The following is an 18775-nucleotide window of genomic DNA, read 5'->3' as shown; positions in this document are numbered from 1 at the left end:
TATTTTTTCAAATGCCTTTTCTGCATCTCTTAAAATAATCAAGTTTTTTTTTTTTCTTTTTAATCTGTTAACATGGAGAATTACACCACTTTCTTTTCAAAAGTGAAACTAATCTTGTATTCCTGGAATATTCCTCACTTGGTTATGATGTGTTATCTTTTTTATATATTATTGGATTCAATTTTCTAAGATGTTGGTAAGATCTTTTTTGTCAGGAGGAATATAAGTCTGTAGAGAGATATTATTAACTCTATTTCATTGTTAAGAAAATTGAAGCTTGAAATGATTAATAGATAAGTGAATAGTTGACTTTGAGTAGGCCAGGATTGGAACTTGGGTCTATTTTGAAAAATGTCATGCTTTTACCACAACTTACAGTTTCTCAACTGAAAAGAAGGATTACATTTAATTTTTAAATAACCTCATGGATGAAATAAATCAAATATCAATGTAAGTAAATAACATATAAATTTACATTTATTCATTCCCATCAATTACCACATATATAATGCTACATTTTAAGTAATGCCTATTGGCTGAATACTGGATATTAGCTACCCTGCAAAGTGGAAGCAATCACCATGTATAGTCCTCAGTCCTTTTGCACTCTGTGACACCTTCAGCAGCTCAGCAGCTGCCCAAAGGCTCCATGGTTACAAAGTCAGACATTATTTATCTCACACTTTGGAGGTCAATTCAGGAGTTAACCCAAGCTTAGGTCCTTCCTCCTTCGTCCAAGAAAAGATACAGATGTGATAGTTAGAACCTGGAATGACACACTAGAATTAGGCATGGCGATTCATTCAATTAACCAACAAATATTTACTGAAGATCTACTATGTATTAGGTAGTGTTCTAAATCTTGGGATTAGGGGGATCCCTGGATGGCTCAGCGGTTTAGCACCTACCTTCAGCCCGGGCGTGATCCTGGAGACCCAGGATCGAGTCCCACATCAGGCTCCATGCATGGAGCCTGCTTCTCCCTCTGCCTGTGTCTCTGCCTCTCTCTCTCTCTCTGTGTCTCCCATGAATAAATAAATAAAATATTTTAAAAATAAATAAATAAATAAATCTTGGGGTTACAATAGCAATAAAGTTGTCAAAATCCGTGCCCTTGTAGACTTTACATTCTAGTAAGTGATGGAGTAACACCTCCAGGTCAATTTAGGGATGAATACACTGCAAAACTTGAACTGGAAGAAAGTCTGAAGGAGCAGGTTATAAAGTGGATTTGTACCTGTTGAAACCCGCTACAGATGGCACAGCCTTCCGGACAGAACCATGGGTATTCCTGCCTGGTTGGTGTGTGGTAAGCTCTAAGGTTTTCTTTATCATTTGTTTGTTCACTAAACTTTGTACTATGGTAATAGTCATGTATATAAAAATGAAGAGTATAATACAAAGAATTATGAAGTTCTCTTCAGCCAGCTTCAGCATACATCCATGCAGGATAGTCTTATTTCATCTATACATTTACCTGCTCCCCTTCTTCCAGAATAATTTTGCAGCGAGCTCAGACATGAAGTACCTTTATTTGTAAACATTTCAGTATATACCTCTAATAGATAATCATTATTAAAAAAAACCCATAGTAGTATTTTATCATAGCTAAACAACACATTAATTCATATCCTTGAATTTTATAGGGTTTTTTTTTATGATAGTCACACACACAGAGAGAGAGAGAGAGGCAGAGACACAGGCAGAGGGAGAAGCAGGCTCCATGCACCGGGAGCCTGACGTGGGATTCGATCCCAGGTCTCCAGGATTGCGCCCTGGGCCAAAGGCAGGCGCCAAACCACTGCGCCACCCAGGGATCCCTGAAATATTTTCTAAGCATTTCTTCCTAGCATGCTTTCATTGTGTGTAGGAACTTAAGTCTAACTTTTTTCTCTTAGGTTAACTTTTTTTTGTGGGTTTTCACTGAAGTGGGAAAGATGTTAGGGTTCGAAGCCAACGGTCAAGAAAGAATTCTTGAGACATCTTTGGTGCAAAAGGGTAGCTTTATTAAAACATGGGGACAGGACCTTTGGGCAGGAAGAGCTGCACTAGGGTCATGAGGAGTGGCCCAACTTTCAGGTTGGGAGGGGTTAGGGACAGAGTAAGCATCCCAGTTTTTTTGGAAACAAGGTTTCCAGGATCCTGAGGAGACTAGTGATTGTTAGGAAAGGTAATTTATTACTGTTTAGTAAACCCTCAGTCATGAGACCCTTGAGATGTGTATTGGTGGGCCATATGTTTGGGGGATGTTTGCTAACATGTATCATGAGGGGGATAGAGATAAGGGAAGTTTCCAAAGGAAATATATTTTTTAAAGATTGTATTTATTTATTTATTCATGAGAGACACAGAGTGAGAGGCAGAGACATAGGCAGAAGGAGAAACAAGATCCCCATGGGGGGCCTGATGTGGGACTTGATCCTAGGACCCTGGGATCATGACCTGAGTCAAAGACAGATACTCAACCACTGAGCCACCCAGGTGCCCTCCAGAGGAATTTTTATCTTCAGGTAGACTTACAGGATCCTGGTGGTTGGACTAAGACTGCCTTTTGCCATTAGCAAAGTATCATCATCAAGGCAGCTGAGTCCCTAGAGGAAGGTCACTCTGCCTGTTTCAAGGACTTGTCAGTGGACTGTAGGGAGTAAGGGAATTTAATAATTTTTCTTCTGTCCTGTTTCCCACATCATTCACCACAGTGCTTTTCTGTTGTTCATTTTTTAAATGAAACTGATGTTTCTGTACTTCAAGGAGCAAAGGGTATGCCAGGACAGCCTCTCTAGTTTATAGGCTCTAGAGCTCTCTCTTCTGTTGTACTGACAAGAAATAAACAAAAATCTGTTGAGAGCTACATGTTGAGAGCTACGTCCTTTGTTCCTCTCCTCCCCCCAGCCAATTTATCTGGTTCTTCTTCCCTTTCCATATTCTTCTGCTAAGATATTTCTCAGTACAAGGCGTTGTATGAGTAGGGAGTTTATTCACTTTGAGAGTGCATGGGGCCCAAATCGCTCCAGCACCATCAAATCTTATTGCACTGTGGTCCCATTGCACTTGACCATGTCTTGGGTTTGCAGAACCCTCTCCTTGTTTCAGCTGTTGTACTCAGATTGACTTGCTGAGCCCTCCAGTGAACCCCTACTGATTTTGTGATTTCCCCCCATACTCAGCATCTTCAAAACTACATCTTCTTCTCTACTCTCTCTTGGTGTGCATGGATGCTGCTGCCACACATATCTTCAACTGTAGATGCTTTATCTAGGCCTGTTAGTATCTGGTGCTTGGAAGATTGCCTCATCACCGAGTTTTGTGGTAGATACTGTCCATGGCTTTTATCTTTGCTGTTTTAGCTGTTCTATTTTATGGGGAGATTTGGGAAGATTTGAAAACTACTTAGCCATTTCCATCCCCTTTTTACTTCCTCTTGGTTCCATGTGATATGCCACGAGAGTAGATGAGTGACTGGGTTGGATTATTTAGAAGTTTAACTCAGTGAAATACTCCAACTCAGGGATGGGTTTTCTCCCAGGCCTTGGATCATTTGGTGCTTTCTGGAAAGCAAATAGGGCAAGAAAAAGTGGACAGAGAGAATGCCAAGGGATAGCATTTGTGTTTGGCTTAGGCATGAGAGCCTGCCTAAGGGTCAAAATACTGAGTTGAATTTCTGACACCTCTTCTCCCCTATACTGGCCAGTTTCTCAAGGTGAGAAAGAAATCACACAGGAAGTAAAAGGAAAACAGTGCTAAAAACAAAAATTCTAGCGAACTGCCTGGGAATTCCCCAATATCAAACATCCCCAGATTTGCATTTGACTCCAGCTTTGTATTGTAGGGGGAAAACCACACAGCTTCTCTCCCAGCCGCCCCTCCCTCTCCTCCACCCCCTCTCTCCCCTCCCCCACCTCTGCCTTCACTCACTCCATTTTCTTGTGCTTCCTGGGTGGTGCAGGGTTGTGATGTCTTGAATACCAAGAGTGAGGCTGAACATATGTGAACCTTTCCTAATCCTGCTAATCTTTCTTCAAAAACCTTTCTCAAAGTATAGGCAACATCCAGATTGTAAAAAGAGAGCAGAGCAAGCCTGAGCATTTTAATGACAAATAATCTTTGTCCGAAGGGGAGGGAGCGGCTAGCTCAGCTGGAGATGGAGCTGATGAACTACAGCAGGTAGAAATAACTGCCGTATTACCTCATGTAATCTCCACCATTCAGGGGCAGCTGAGGGCTGAATGCAGGAAGAAATCAACTTTGCTTTTAAACTGGAGACTTTGCACCCACGACGGCTATTAGGCGGTAATTAGTTGTGACACAGAATTACCAGCCCCACAATGGTAGAGGCAGCCTTACGAGGCCTTTGAAGCTGATTAGAGAAACTGAATGGATGCTACTTGCGATTTAAAAAATCTGTTTGGATGTGAGCGTGAGTGAGAACGTCCCTCCTTTCTGTTCCTTGCTCTCTCCCTACCCACTCTACAATGAACTTCTCCAGAGAATAGCTCTCTGCAGTTGGACACATGTTTTTCCTGAGGCTAATGTTCCTTAAGATGGATCAGATACCGACCCATTGGTTTTTGGATTTTACCAAACAGAAGGGAGGTGACTTTGTAGATTCCATTGACAGAGAAGATTCAGGGAGATTTACCAGGTCTACAAAAAAAAAAAAAAAAAAAGGAAAGGGATTTGGGGCCAACTGAAGCAGCCAATCACACATGGCTCTGAGAGGTACTCAGAGCTCATGGAAATCAGTCTGTCAAGAGGCCAACATCCAGGGCTGGGAGAATAAGACATAATCTCATAGAGATGGATGTGCCAGGTATGTGGCTTGCTTGGATGGAGACTCTGGTTCCCTAGACTCAAACCCCTACGGGGAAGGATGTGTCTGCTGCTGCTCTGCCCACTGAAGTACCCTCTAGATGACCCCTGACAGCAAAACATCATCCCCTTTGGAGGTTTACAGGTCCAGGTGGTGGAGGTATTTCCCAGCAAATTGTTCATGTCTGCCTTTTCGGAGGTCTCTGCCAGATGAGAATGAAGGCTCCCAGGAAAGGAGTTAGGGGTTGTGAGCTTACTAGCTGGGTTCCTTTGCTAAAGAAGCCAGGCTGGGAGACAAAGTCAAGAAACTCCGCGGGTCGTTCCATTTCAGGGGGCTGTTTCAAATAGCTGTGGAATCTGTATATCCGTGTCCCTGGCTACATCTGTCCTACTCTGTAGCTAAATATAGCTAGATGATAGATAATTACATAATACACATGTAAGTTCTAAATATAGTTCATATATATTTAGAGGGGGTTGCTATAATTAATTTAGGATATATGTATAAAGTTAAGTCAACTTCTCTCTGTTCTTTAAACAAAATGGCCTCCTTCGCCCAGGTGATGGGCTTTTACTACCTGGTACTGCCCCTTGAGCCACAGAAGAATGCAGCTTCTCTGTTTGGTAATCGATTTGCTGTGTAACTGGAGAAAGAACCACAGTGCAATCATTTTGTAGCGGAAATGATTCCAACGTGGGAATTAGGCCATATGTATAAAAAATGTGGACTTGCAATACATTTGTAATTTCAGAAGGTGAGAAAGTATAGGCACTTTCAGGGCTGGATACTGATCTCATCTTTGTATCTGCAGCACTCAATGCAGCACCTGGATTTTATACATGCTTAATAAATATTTGTAGAAAGGAAGGAGGGGGAGAGCGAGTGAGAGAGAGAAATGGAACAGCTTTGATGCCCAATCTCTGTGGGCTTTAGATAAATAGCTCTTTAGTTTTTAAAGAATGTGAAAAAAAAAAAAACAAAAATTCTGTAGGAACAAAAGCCCTAAATGAATACCAAATTAAATGGTATTAATCATTTTTAATGATTAATTAAACCATCATTCCAAATGAAAAATTCTCTTCGTTGATAAATATCATGTATTTTTATAGTTGTGAATAGTTTATCTGTACTTTCCCATTTTACTCATTTTTAATTGTGAAAATAATTTATTAAAAAGAAAACCCAACCAATTAGAAGGTATATAAAACAAAAGTGGAAGTTCCCTTTCTCCCACCACTGGATTCCGAACTCCTCCCTTTGGGAAAACTCTGCTAACAGTTTGATAAGTAAAATACCTTTTTATTGGCTTTATCATTTACTGCTCATCTTGTACCTGCTTCCAAAAAGAGGAGTTGAAGGGGCTTATGAGGAGTATACCTAGGGAATAAAAAGGGAAATAAAAAGTGGGAAGTTCTGAATGGAGGGAGAAACAAATAATAATATACTCTAGGTGAATGTAATTAACATTTGTTGTCATTCATTCATATCATTCATTCAATGCATGTTCTGACCTATGCACTGGGTCCTTGGATTATTGTGGTAAACAAAATAGAACTCTAGAAGGGGAGTCAAATGTCAAACCACATATAGGGACAGACTCTGATAAATGCTCAGGGAGATTGTTTCTAGATGGATGACGGATGCTGTTCAAAGACCTCCCAGGGAAATAACATCCTGGCCACGCCCTGAAAGATGGGTTGGTGTTAGTCACACAAAAAGATGTAGAGAAGACTTGGTATACTGGAGGCACAAAGAAAAAGATCTGTGAGGCTGGAGGTCAGTAGAACCCAACAAACAAAGGGAGATCCAAGATTGGAGAGGTAGGTAGGAGGCAGGCAGTGCATGGATTTGTGGGCTATTGTATGGCTTGAATTGTATCCCCCCAAAAAAGATATGTTAGAGTCCTAACCCCCAGTACCTCGAAGTGTGGCCTTATTTGGACATAGAGTTTCCAGAGGCAATCAAATTAAAATGAGGTCATTAGCGTGGACTCCAATCCAGTATGACTGGTGTCTTCATAAGCAGGGAGAATTTGGTCATGGAGAGGTGTGCATAGAGAGAACACCATGTGTAGAGACACCTATAAACCATGGAGAGAGGCCTGGAACATACTTCCCCTCACAGCCCTCAGAAGGAACCAACCCTACTGACAACCCTACTGACATCTTGATTGCAGACTTCTAGCCTCCAGAACCGAGAGAGAACAAATGTAAGTTGTTCGAAGCCATCCAACATGTGGTACTTGGTTACGGTAGCCCTAGCAAACCGGCACAGCCATGCTGAAGCATCTGTGATTTACTCTAAGGGCAGTGAGACAACTTTAGAGTTTCAACTGAGGAGTGACATAGGGTCACAAAGGTCACAGGAGCTACTGGGTGAAGAACACAGGATTGGCAGAGGCTAGGGCAGATCTGTTTTGTTGCCCCTGAAGGCAAAAAAGAAAGCATTCATCATTTACATCATTTTTTTTTGTAGCTCACTAAACATATAAGGTTTGAAAGAAAATATTTTTTTTTCCTTTAGACTAAAATTGAAAAGAAATTTTCACGTAGTACTCCCATGCAAAGATATATGAACAATATAAACTCTACATTTTTACCAAAACAGAAAACCATTCTTCTCACATTGCTGTTTCTTATACTGTTCCTTGGTCAGAACCCCAGAACCCAAAGTGAAAGCATCCCTTCCTTGGGGTGGTTTGGGGTGTTGTGCGGGGGTTGGAGGATGCTCTCTGTTCTTTCAGGACCCACATTTTTGTTGTTGTAAGGCTGGTCAACGGTTAATCAAATTTAAGTGCTTTTATGTTTAGGTAATACTTCTCAAACCGTTCGTTTTGTTTTTCATTTATGTTTTCTTTCCTTGATTGGTTTCCTCAGTTTTGTTTTGTTTTTTTAATTTCTAGTCATCTACTTTCTTAGCCTTTGGTTTTTAAAAATGTCACACTTCCAAGGACACCTGGGTGGCTCAGTCGTTGAGGGTCTGTCTGCCTTTGGCTCAGGGCCTGATCCTAGAGTCCTGGGATTGAGTCCTGTATGGGGCTCTCCACAGGGAACCTACTTCTCCCTTTTCCTATGTCTTTCTCTCTCTCATGAATAGATAAAAATCTTTAAAAAAATTTTTTTTTAGAAAGTCACACTTCCAAAAAAGTGGCAAACACAGCATTATAGACTTCTACATATCCTTCATTCAGGTTCCCCAATATTCACATGTGGCCATGCTTGCTTAACTAGTCTACTTCTTTCTCTCTCTTTAAATATATTCTGAAGCCTTTGATGGATGCGTGGGTGGCTCAGTCAGTTAAGCATCTGCCTTCAGCACAGGTCATGATCTCAGGGTCCTGGGATCCAGCTCTGTATTGGGCCCTGCACTCAGCAGGGAGTCTGCTTCTCCACTCTCTGCCTCTCTTCCCTCCCCCCTTTCCCCCTTTTTGTGATCTCTCTCAAATAAATAAATAAATAAAATATTTAAAAATAAATAACTATATTCTGAACCCTTTTAGAGTAAGTTACGTGTACTTTATCCTGACAATATTTTTATCTGGTTATTGTGTTCAGAAGTTCCTTTGTTACTCAGGTAGTATGTTTAAATTGCTTTAATTTCTGACACACTTTAAGTTTGTCATTTGGGTTCCTGGGTGGCTCAGTCGGTTAAGCATCTGCCTTTGGCTCAGGTCATGAGTCCAGAGTCCTAGGACTGATGCCAGCTTTGGGCTCCCTGCTCAGTGGGGAGTCTACTTCTCTGTTTCCCCTGCTCATGCTCTCTCTCTCTCTCTCATGCACTCTCTCTCGCCTCTCTCTCAAATAAATAAATAAATAAATAAATAAATAAATAAATAAATAAGTCTTAAAAAAACAGTTTGCAATTTGATTGCTTTGAGGTTAAATATGACATACAGAATTCCTACCTTTTGAAATTGACTATTTACTTATTTTTTTTAAGATTTTATTTATTTATTTGAGAGACAGAGAGTGGAGTGCATGAGAGAAAGAGAGAGAGAGAGCACAAGTAGAGGGGGGGAGGGAGAGGGAGAAGCAGACTCCCTGCTAAGCAGGAAGCCTGATGTAGAACTCGATCCCAGGACCCTGGGGATCTTGACCTGAGCCCAAGACAGATGTTTAACCGACTGAGCCACCCAGGTGCCTGACTAAATATTTATTTAAATGGAAGAATGTTCTGAAAGCTTTTTTTTTTTTCTAATAAGATTAAGGGAAATATGTGTTTCCTTATTCTCCCAATTGGTTTTTTTACATGTGCTAATTTTGTCTTACTCTCTATGATTGCTAAATTGTCTAATTTTTTTTCTTCTGATAATGTTTCATCAATTATAGGCATATTACAGTCTATATTTTTCCTTATATCTATTTTGTTTTTCCTTTTATATGTCTTGCTATTCTGCTGTCTGGCACAGAATAAATGAAATATTCTGATGCTTCTGATGTCGAATGTATGTTGACTTTTACTTAGTGTTCTTGTTTTCTGTGAAAGATACTTTATTTGACTCCATTATAGCAGCTATTGCAGCACATGGTGTTTCCTGTGTTATCCCTAATCAACTTTATCAAATTGCGAATCCTGGGCATTCAGAGAAAAATCTCAAAACATAGAGAAGGAGTGACTGGGTTTCCTGGAGGGGTCATCTTTCCAAATGGCACCCTGAAATGTACATCTGTCCTCTTCAGAGACACAACATGTTCTCCACAGAGGGAGACAACAGCACCAAGAAAGTTGATGCTTAAACCAACTTGCAGGATGTTCTGTTACTATAGCTCCTGTACACAAATCACTTGGGGCAGAGGGGGCTTCCAGTAAATGGCAGATATTCTTGGTTCTCACAGCAATCCTGTGAGATGCAGACTATCACCCCCAATTTACATATGAGAAGACTTAAGTTTACATTAGCCAGTGAAAAACTGGAGGATCCAGGATTCAAATTCACATCTTTTTTACTCCTGTTCCACAATCTTACCACTGCCCTATATGGCCTCTTGGTGTGGTGCCTTCTCCCCTTTTTAAAGATTTTTAAATTTTTTATTTATTTTTTAAAGATTTTTTAAAAAGATTTTAAATTATTTATTTATGAGAGACAGAGAGAGAGGCAGAGACATAGGCAGAGGGAGAAGCAGGCTCCCTTCGGGGAGCCTGATGTGGGACTCAGTCTCAGGCCCCTGGGATCATGATCTGAGCCAAAGGCAGATGATCAACCACTGGACCATCCAGGCATCCCCGTTATGTAAATTTCATGTCAATAAATAAATCAGAAAACAAACAAACTAAAGGGCATAGCCTTTCCATGGGATCAACCGGGAAGCTACCTATATTCCTTACAAATTCTTCTTTATAAACAGCTTCCAAGCCTTTGAAGAGGTGAGACTTCCCTTTTTAGGAAAGCTTGCACTGTGGGTTGAACTGTGGACACCCCTCAAGCCCCCAAAAGATATGTTGAAGTCCTAATCCTCCAATACCTCTGAAGGTGATCTTATTTGGAAATACAGTTTTTGCAGGTGATCAAATTAAGATGAAGTCATACTGAATTAGGGTAGACCCTAATCCAATGTGACTGGTGTCCTGGTAATGGCAGGAGAGACAAACAAAGATGAAGGGAGAAGAAGGCCATGTGCCAATGGAAGCAGAGATTGGAGTTATACAGTGGCAAGCCAGAGAACACCAAGGATTGTCAGCTGATATGGACTGAATGTTTGTGTGTCCCCCAAATTCATCTGTTGAAGCCCTCAACTCTGATGTGATGCTTTTGTTTCTTTTTTTTTCTTTTTAAAAAAGATTTTTATTTATTTATTCATGAAAGACAGAGAGAGAGAGGCAGAGACACAGGCAGAGGGAGGAGCAGGCCCCGTGCATGGAGCCTGATGTGGGACTTAATTCCAGGTCTCCAGGACCATGCCCCGGGCTGAAGATGCACTAAACCGCTGAGCCACCCGGGCTGCCTGATGTGATGGTTTTGGACGTAGGGTCTTTGGGAGGTAGTTAGGTTTAGGTGAGGTCATGAGGGTGGAGCCCATGCTAGGATTAGTGGCCTTATATGAAGAGGAAGAGAGACTATATCTCTCCCTATCTCTTTCTATGTACCACATACAGACATAGTAAGAAGGAGGCCATCTGCAAATCAGGAAGAGAGCCCTCACCCAGTAACCAAATCATTTGGCACCTTGGTCTTAGACTTCACAGCTCCAGAACTATGGGAAATAAATATCTGCCTTTAAGCCACATGCCAGTCTATGGCATTTTGTTATAGCAGCCTGAGCTGACTAAGACACTGGTAAACCCCAGAACAGAGAAGAGACAAGGAAAGAATCTCCTCTCTGGGTTGTAGAGAGAGCATGGCTCTTTGGACACCTTTACCTTGGACTTCTGGCCTCCAGAATGGTGAGAGAAGAGATTTCGTTGTTCTAAGTCACCCAGTTTGTGGTACTTTGTTATGGCAGCCCTAGGAAAAAAAAAAGAGTAAGTATACTACTCCTGGTAACAGAAAGGATTTAAGATGATTTAAAAGAATCTGGTAAATATGATAAGAAAAAAATAAAGATGGCAATGAATGGTAGTCCCAGGAATATAACATTGTAACTTCATGTTTTAAAGGCCCTTCAATTCTATGCCATTCCAAATATACAGAAGTGATAACGGGGAAAAAACTCAAGAAGAGAAAGACATCATTGAAATCAATATTAGGTAAGTAACATGTCCTTGGACCAGAAATGAGAGAACCCAACATGGAAGCAGGGCTGAGTGCTCAGATGTGTGCTGGCCTCTGGGTTCAGATATAGGGGAGGCAGTTCCAAGATTAACTCCTGTGCTCGAAGAGGGACTCAGGGTGTACCAGCTGTGATGGGGGACCACTGGGCTGGAGCTTCCCCAGCTGTACAGGAGACTTGAAGAATGTTGCCACAGCTGTCTGGGGCCAGTGCTTTCAGCTAACTCTAAGCCCAGGGAGGTGGGAGGAAGCAGAGGGACCTCCTGGCCATGTCTGCAGAGCCCCAACTGTCGTATAGCCTTTGGCTCTGGCCCTGGGCCCCCGAGACCTGTGGGCTGAGTGGGTGAGTGATGGTGAGTGAGCACAGAAAACAAGGAGGAGAAGTCTCCACTTAAGATGATTCTGCAGACTAAAATTTCAACTGAAGAAAATGAATGCTAAGAAAAAGCAAAAAAAAAAAAAAAAATTGTAAATCAACAACCTGGAAAATGAATCCTTTTTTGAGATTGTATTTCTTTGAGAGAGAGAGTGAGAAACACAGATGAGAACAAGTCGGGGGAGAGGCAGAAGGAGAAGCAGACTCTTCATTGAGCAGGGAGCCTGACATGGGGACCCCCGGGATCATGACCTGAGCTAAAGGCAGATCCTTAAAGACTGAGCCACCCAGGCGCCCCTGATAAATGAATTCTTAAAGAAATGAAAATAATAACAAAATCTGAACATGGCTTTCAAATAATATGGTTTGGGGCCTCCCAGAGACATAGGATGAGAAATTAGCAGACAAGCAGTGGCAGAGACTGGAAGTACAGGTGGATAGGAAAAAAAAAAAAAAAGGTTTCAAGTTCTTGGAATGAAAAATATGATCACCAAAATACAGAACTCAGGAGATGGGATTAAACTCTGCACTGGAAGCAACTGAGAAGAGAAATGGTTAACTGCATTGAAGGATTTACCCGGGATGCATCTTCAAGAGATAAACAGAATAAAAACTGTGAGAGCAGTTAAGAAACTTAAAAAACTGATGGAAGAGCTCCACCACATACCTCATAGATGGTTGAGAATGAGATTGGTGGCAAATTCAGGTGAGGATGTTCCAGGTTAAGGAGAGACACAAATCCTCCACTAGGAAGTGCACCGCAGATGCCATACTAGGTCAACGAGTACTAATCAATCCCTAATAAAACAGAGGTTTAAAAAGCCAGTCTTTAGTAAGAACACTTGGCTGAGAATAGATGTCACATTAGCAGAAATGGACATAGGAGGTAGTGGAGGTGTTTTCCAAGGCTCCATTTGCTCCAAGAAGGTTCCATCCCGATCATACTACTTTGGAGGAGTTAGCTTAAACCCGAGCTTATGTCAGTTCCATGGAACCAACCAGTTTAGGACACTCACAGTTACCAGTCCCTTCCCACCAACCTGAGAACCCTAGAGACCTACATCTCCCAACAAAGGACGAGGTGGGTGAGAGGCTACAGATGTTACTGGAAGAGCCACTCAGAGAACATCAGTGACAGGTGTGGGGAGGATGGGCAGACAGTGAGGGGAGTGAACCCTGGAGGTCCTGTGGGACCTTTGAACTGGTCTTCCCAGCCAAGGAGTTAGGATTTTAGCTCAGGTCAAGACCATGCATAATACCCTGTAATCCTAGTACATGGTTGACAATCAGCAGACCCTACTGCAGACGACAATAATTGCTAGAATGGCTACATCCAGAGCTTTGTGGTAGTGGTAATGAACTTGGGTTCTCCAGCAAGCTGACCTGGCTCAGAATCTTGGCTCCTAGGATGCCCGGGTGGCTTAGCGGTTGAGCACCTGCCTTCAGCCTAGGGCATGATCCCGGGATTCCGGGATCAAGTCCCACATCAGGCTCCCTGCAGGGAGCCTGCTTCTCCCTCAGCCTGTGTCTCTGCCTGTCTCATAAATAAATAAGTAATAAATAAGTAAATAAATCTTAAAAAAAAAGAATCTTGGTTCCCTCACTCATTAGCTGTGTGACCTTGGCCAAGTTTCTAATTCTCTCTGAACCTGCAGCTAAATATCTGTGAAACAAGTGTGGTAAGTGTACCCATCCCTTGGGATGATGTGTATGGAGTGCTTGGCACAGTGATTGCTACTTATCAAGCAGGCTATCAATAATAGCTGTGATTACTTTTTTAAAAGGGGGGACTGGGCAGATGTGTTAGATTTCCACAGTCGGAGAGAGAACCAGCATCTGAATAGGCTGTCGCCACCATTACTAATCACTGATTTTCCTTCTGTACTTTCTCTCCATTTCTAGTTGCTTCTCTTTCCATTCAGATTTCTCTTATCTCCCTTTCCAAAAAAATTCCCAACAGGGGCGCCTGGGTGGCTCAGTGGTTGAGCATCTGCCTTTGGCTCAGGTCCTGATCCCGGGGTCCTGGGATCGAGTTCCACATCGGGCTCCCCATGGGGAACCTGCTTCTCCTTCTGCCCATGTCTCTGCCTCTCTCTGTGTGTCACTCATGAATAAATAAAAGTCTTTTTAAAAATGTTAAAAAAAATTCTCAACACTCAGGAGAGGCTCTGTTATCAGTCATTTACACAGTAGTGTGAACTAATCACTATTACTTCCTTTATTTGGGGCAGGAGAGGATTGCATCTGGAGTCTTATCTCTAACCTTGGGCTGAAGGTACAGTATCACCTTGGAAAGAGCTTCAGGCAACACTGAGTAAGCACCTGGGGTATATGGTGGACTCAGCATCCTTGCTGTAAGTATTAGTGCTGTGTTAGAGTCTTAAAAAATAAACCTTTCTTTTCATTACACTGCTTGCTTGTCTTCTCCATCTTCTTCCTCTTTGACCCTCTCTCTGTCTCTGTCTCTGTGTCTCTCTCACACACACATACAGCCATTATCATTAGTCTTTATTCCGAGCCATTTGAAAGCAAGCCACACACCCAACTCTCCTAAATTCTCCTGTATGTGCCTCCTCCCAAAACAACAACCCTTTCCTGCATGACCACAGCACAGCTTTCCCAGGCAGGGAATCACCACGGACACGCCATATCTTTCAATCTACAGACTCTACTCAAACTCCTCCACTGTCCTGGTGACATCCCTTCTTCGTTGCCGGTCCAAGACCCCATCCAGGAACATGCATTGTATGTAGTTGTTGTCTCATGCGTCTGCCTTGATCTGTCTTTCCTTGTTTCTCATGTCTTTATCAGTTTGAAAGTACATGCTTTTCATTTTGTAGGATAACCTTAGCCAGGGTCTGTCCAGTGTTTCTTTTGACCAGATTCAGGCCAATCTGAATCAATGCTTGGCAGGGGGACGCCCCCTGGATGGTGCTGTGTTCTCTCCGTGTATCTCAGCAGGTGGCACATGGCATCCACCCACCCCCACCACCATGAACCCTAATTACCTGGCCAAATTGGTATCTGCCACGACTCTCAACTGTGTAGTCATCATTTTCCCTGCATATATAATTAGTATTTTGTGGGGAGGTCATCTGAGATTATATCTTGTTCTACCTCCTGTCCAATCAATTGCAGCTAGGATGATTGCTAAATGGTGATAAACTATTTCTATAATTCCTTCTGGAATTATAATAAAAAACAGCTTTAGTGTGATGCAATTCATAAATCATATAATTCATGTGCTTCCAGTGTACAATTCAGTGCCTTTCTGTATATTCCCAGAACTGTGCACCCATTTCCTCAATCAACTTTAGAACATTTTCATTACTGTCAAAAGGAACTCCACACCTCTTAGCTGGCACCTCCAGGATCCTCCAACATCTACAGCCCTGGGCACTGATTTCCATTCAGTCTCTGTGGATTTGCCTGTTCCAGACATTTCATATAAATGGACTGGTACAGTATGGGGTCTCTTGTGATTGGCTTTCTTTCATTTGGTATAATGTTTTCAAAGATATCCATGTTTTATAGTTCATTTATCAGTTCATATATATTAAAAAAATAATAAATAACCCTCACCTGTAAGGCTGCAAAAACCAATATGTAGATAAAACACTAAGTACCACGCTGTATGCTGGGTAAGTGCGAAACGAGGGACAATATCGTTGTTGCTATGCTGACCTCTCAGTGAAATGCAGATATGAGGGTGAGGGAAGGTGGAACACAGGGAGCAGGGTCTGGAGTTTGTGTACTTAAGAAAATATTCTCAGCTAATAAGGCTAATCCAGCCCCCAAGAGCTGAGACTCAGGATTTAAGTCTTCTGGAGCTCACCGTCTAGCCACCTTATAATATAGAACCACACCAGGAAAACTGGAAATAAACCAACTGAAATTAAAAACCTTCCCATTGTACAAAATACAAGCACCGAAACGCATGCCTGCTATTCATCAGAAAATGCTTTCATTTCTTAATGTTAAATTATCATTTTAATATTAATTCATAATTATTGTGTGTTTACTATACTCCAGGCCCTGCCCTGAGCATTTGCCACATATCACTCCGTGTAATCTTTTCAACAGCACCCCCAAAGTAAATGTGTTCCCATTTCTACCTTAGAGATGAAGAAATGGAGGGACAGGAGAGTGAAATAATTTGTCCAGGGTCACAGAGCTAGAGTTTTGACACTTACTCAGGGACCCGTTGACAGGCGTTGTTATCCGATTTCACAAGCCAACAGAGAGAGCAAAACAGAATGAAGGCAAGGTGCTCCTGCAAGCAAAAGTGACGGCTACAGGACACAGGGAAGCTGTAAAAAGCAGACAGGAAATGTCCCAACCGTCGTGGCTCAGAGCCCACAGTGTGGGGAAGAGGAGGAGGAGGAGTGGCCCAGAGCTTCATTGTCCTGTGGTCTACAGAGCACTTGCACACTTGTTTCATTGGACCCTGAGTGAATAAAGACAGTTCAATCCAATTTGGTATCTTCTGCTTAAAAACAAGGATGCGTGCAACCCAACTGAGGAGGAGAGGTTCTTATTTTTGAAAAGTTGTTCCTTTAAAAGAGTGGAAAAAATATCTATTACTTTGAAAGTTAATTGAGGTAAATAACATAACGTACCAGGTTATGAAGTGCCTGACGCAGACAAGGAGACGTCATTCCTGGTTGATGGCTAGTGCCAATTTGGCATTTCAATGTTTTGTATAAGGCTCACTTCTTTTTTTAGTTCAAAGATTCATTTCTTTATGAGAGAGAGAGAGAGAGGGCGGTGGGGAAGGGGCAGAGGGAGAGAGAGGGAGAGAGAATCTCAAGCAGACTCCGCACTGAGCGGGGAGCCTGACGCAGGGCTCGACCTCACAACCTGTGAGGTCATGACCTGAGCCAAAACCAAGAGTCGATGCTTAGACTGAGTCACCCAGGTGTCCCTAAAGTTCGCTTCTCCAGATTTTATTCAAGTCGAGGGTGATGAACTCATTTTTCATAAAAATCACTCTGCTCCTCCCTCATTCTTAGCTGTGAATGGTGACTTCTTTTCTTTTCTTTTCTTTTCTTTTCTTTTCTTTTCTTTTCTTTTCTTTTCTTTTCTTTTCTTTTCTTTCTTTTCTTTTCTTTCTTTTCTTTTCTTTTCTTTTCTTTTTTCTTTCTTTTCTTTTCCCTTTCCTTTCCTTTCCTTTCCTCCCTTCCTCTCTCCTTCCCTCTCTCCTCTCTTTTCCTCTTCATTTGGTGGCGCTAAAGACCGGAGGCTGGCAGGTGGAGGAGGTGCAGAAAGAGGTGGCCGCGAAGCCACACGGCATCTGAGCTCAGTGACTTCGCAGGGGTGTAGATGTTGGCTTGCACCTCCCTCCCTCCTGCCTCTCCTTGAAGGCAAACCATGGAACCCTCTTGGGGGCTCCAGCCCATAGGCTCAGACTCCTGATTTCCCCCATAGCCCTTCCCAGATCTGGAGGGGAGGGACCCTGGGGCACCCAGTCCCTCTTGAGCTGCATCCCCCCCCACACCCCCCTCACCCCGCCTTCCAGCTGTGATTTATTGGAGGGGTCCTGGAGCAGAGGAGGCGTTGTCTGTTTTTGTTTTAATGGTAATTTACAGCTCGGCCTGCCCTCATGGTCACCTTCCCCTCTGCTCAAGTAGGTGAACACAATGTCTCCGTCTTGGTCGCCGCAGAAAGGGGGCTTTCTCCGAGGGTGCCATGAATTGGCCGCGGCTGCGCCCCTGACAGCCGGGCAGGGGGCGATTAGCCGGCACAGATGAGGGCCATTAGCCAAATGGAGTGTGCCATCTTCACAGCACAAATATTTTCCCCGGCCATAATACCCTCTTAAGGAGACCTCAAGTGGCCCGGCCTTGTCACCAGCTCTTCCAGGCACACCACCAATCGTTTTTACTGCTGCTGGCGTTTGCCGGGAGGAGAGGGCAAGAGGAAGGCAGGGCCTGAGAGCATCCCAAGAGATCTTGGCCCTTGTGGCCCTATTGTACTTTCTCTTGAAGACAAAGAACGCCCAAGCCTTTCTCCAGAGAGTCGCTTAAGCTTCATCGATAAATCAGAGTCCAGCTCTAGCTATTCAGACGAGGCCGAGAGATCCTGAGGGCCCCGGCGATGGATTTGCCCTTCTGGGGTATGTAGGACAGGAGAGATTTTGAGCCTAACGCATTTTGTTTGAATTCTCTCTCCCCCCCACCCACCCCTTTTCTTTGTGGCTTTTCTCTTTTCTGTCCGGCTCCGTGTGGAACAGAAGATGCGTTTGTAGGCCTGAATCAGGGGGATTGTTTCCATCATCAGACCATTCACGCCTGCCCCTCCCCTGTTGTAAAACACCAGGCCCGCCGAGGAACAGCGGCCCCATTGTGTGGCGCCCCATACCACCCAGATTTCACCTCAGCCTGTGCCGAGCCCCTTTTTTGTTCCCAGTCAAAAGAAAGCATTTGCTCAGGGGAGGGGAGGGGTGTTCCTATTGCTTCCACTAACACGGAGGTTAAAGGGAAGATTGATGGGAGAAAGTTCACCTAGAAAACCAGGATAAATTTCTTGCCGGCCAAGGCCAGTTGTTTCATTGTCCTGGGGCCATGTTTTTTGTTAATTATCTCTCACTCTCTCCTTTTATCCAGGAGAAAAGTAGCAAAGCAGGGAGAAAGGAACAGGATATAGGGGTCAGGGGTCCCATTGGGCCACCTAGGTATTCCATTGGGAAGGCCAGGGTGGGTAAGGCCCAGGGCGAGTCTTGCGCAGCTTGTGGGTGGAGAAGACTGGTGACCATCTCGATCATAACGAATTTGATGCTGTCGTTTATGTTGAAAACTTCCCACCGCTCGCCCCTTGCTCTGGCCCCCCGTACCTTTCCTCCAGTTCCCAGAGTTTTATCTTTTTTCCAATCCCTTGCTCATTG

At 43.1% G+C, this 18775-nt stretch overlaps 1 long non-coding RNA gene across 1 annotated transcript; it reads right to left on the bottom strand.

The window, feature by feature from the left end:
- Window positions 1–432: 432 nt before the first annotated feature.
- On the bottom strand, window positions 433–16412 carry LOC111093438. The gene is made up of 5 exons (XR_005381997.1): window positions 16086–16412; window positions 12560–12690; window positions 11168–11252; window positions 6106–6187; window positions 433–766 (listed from the first exon to the last, which is right to left on the bottom strand). It is a non-coding gene; the product is annotated as an uncharacterized LOC111093438 (long non-coding RNA).
- Between the last annotated feature and the right edge of the window lie 2363 nt (window positions 16413–18775).

The sequence above is a fragment of the Canis lupus genome, chromosome 31, assembly GCF_011100685.1.
Source record: "Canis lupus familiaris isolate Mischka breed German Shepherd chromosome 31, alternate assembly UU_Cfam_GSD_1.0, whole genome shotgun sequence".
NCBI lineage: Eukaryota > Metazoa > Chordata > Mammalia > Carnivora > Canidae > Canis > Canis lupus.
This window is presented reverse-complemented; position numbering and strand designations above follow the sequence as displayed.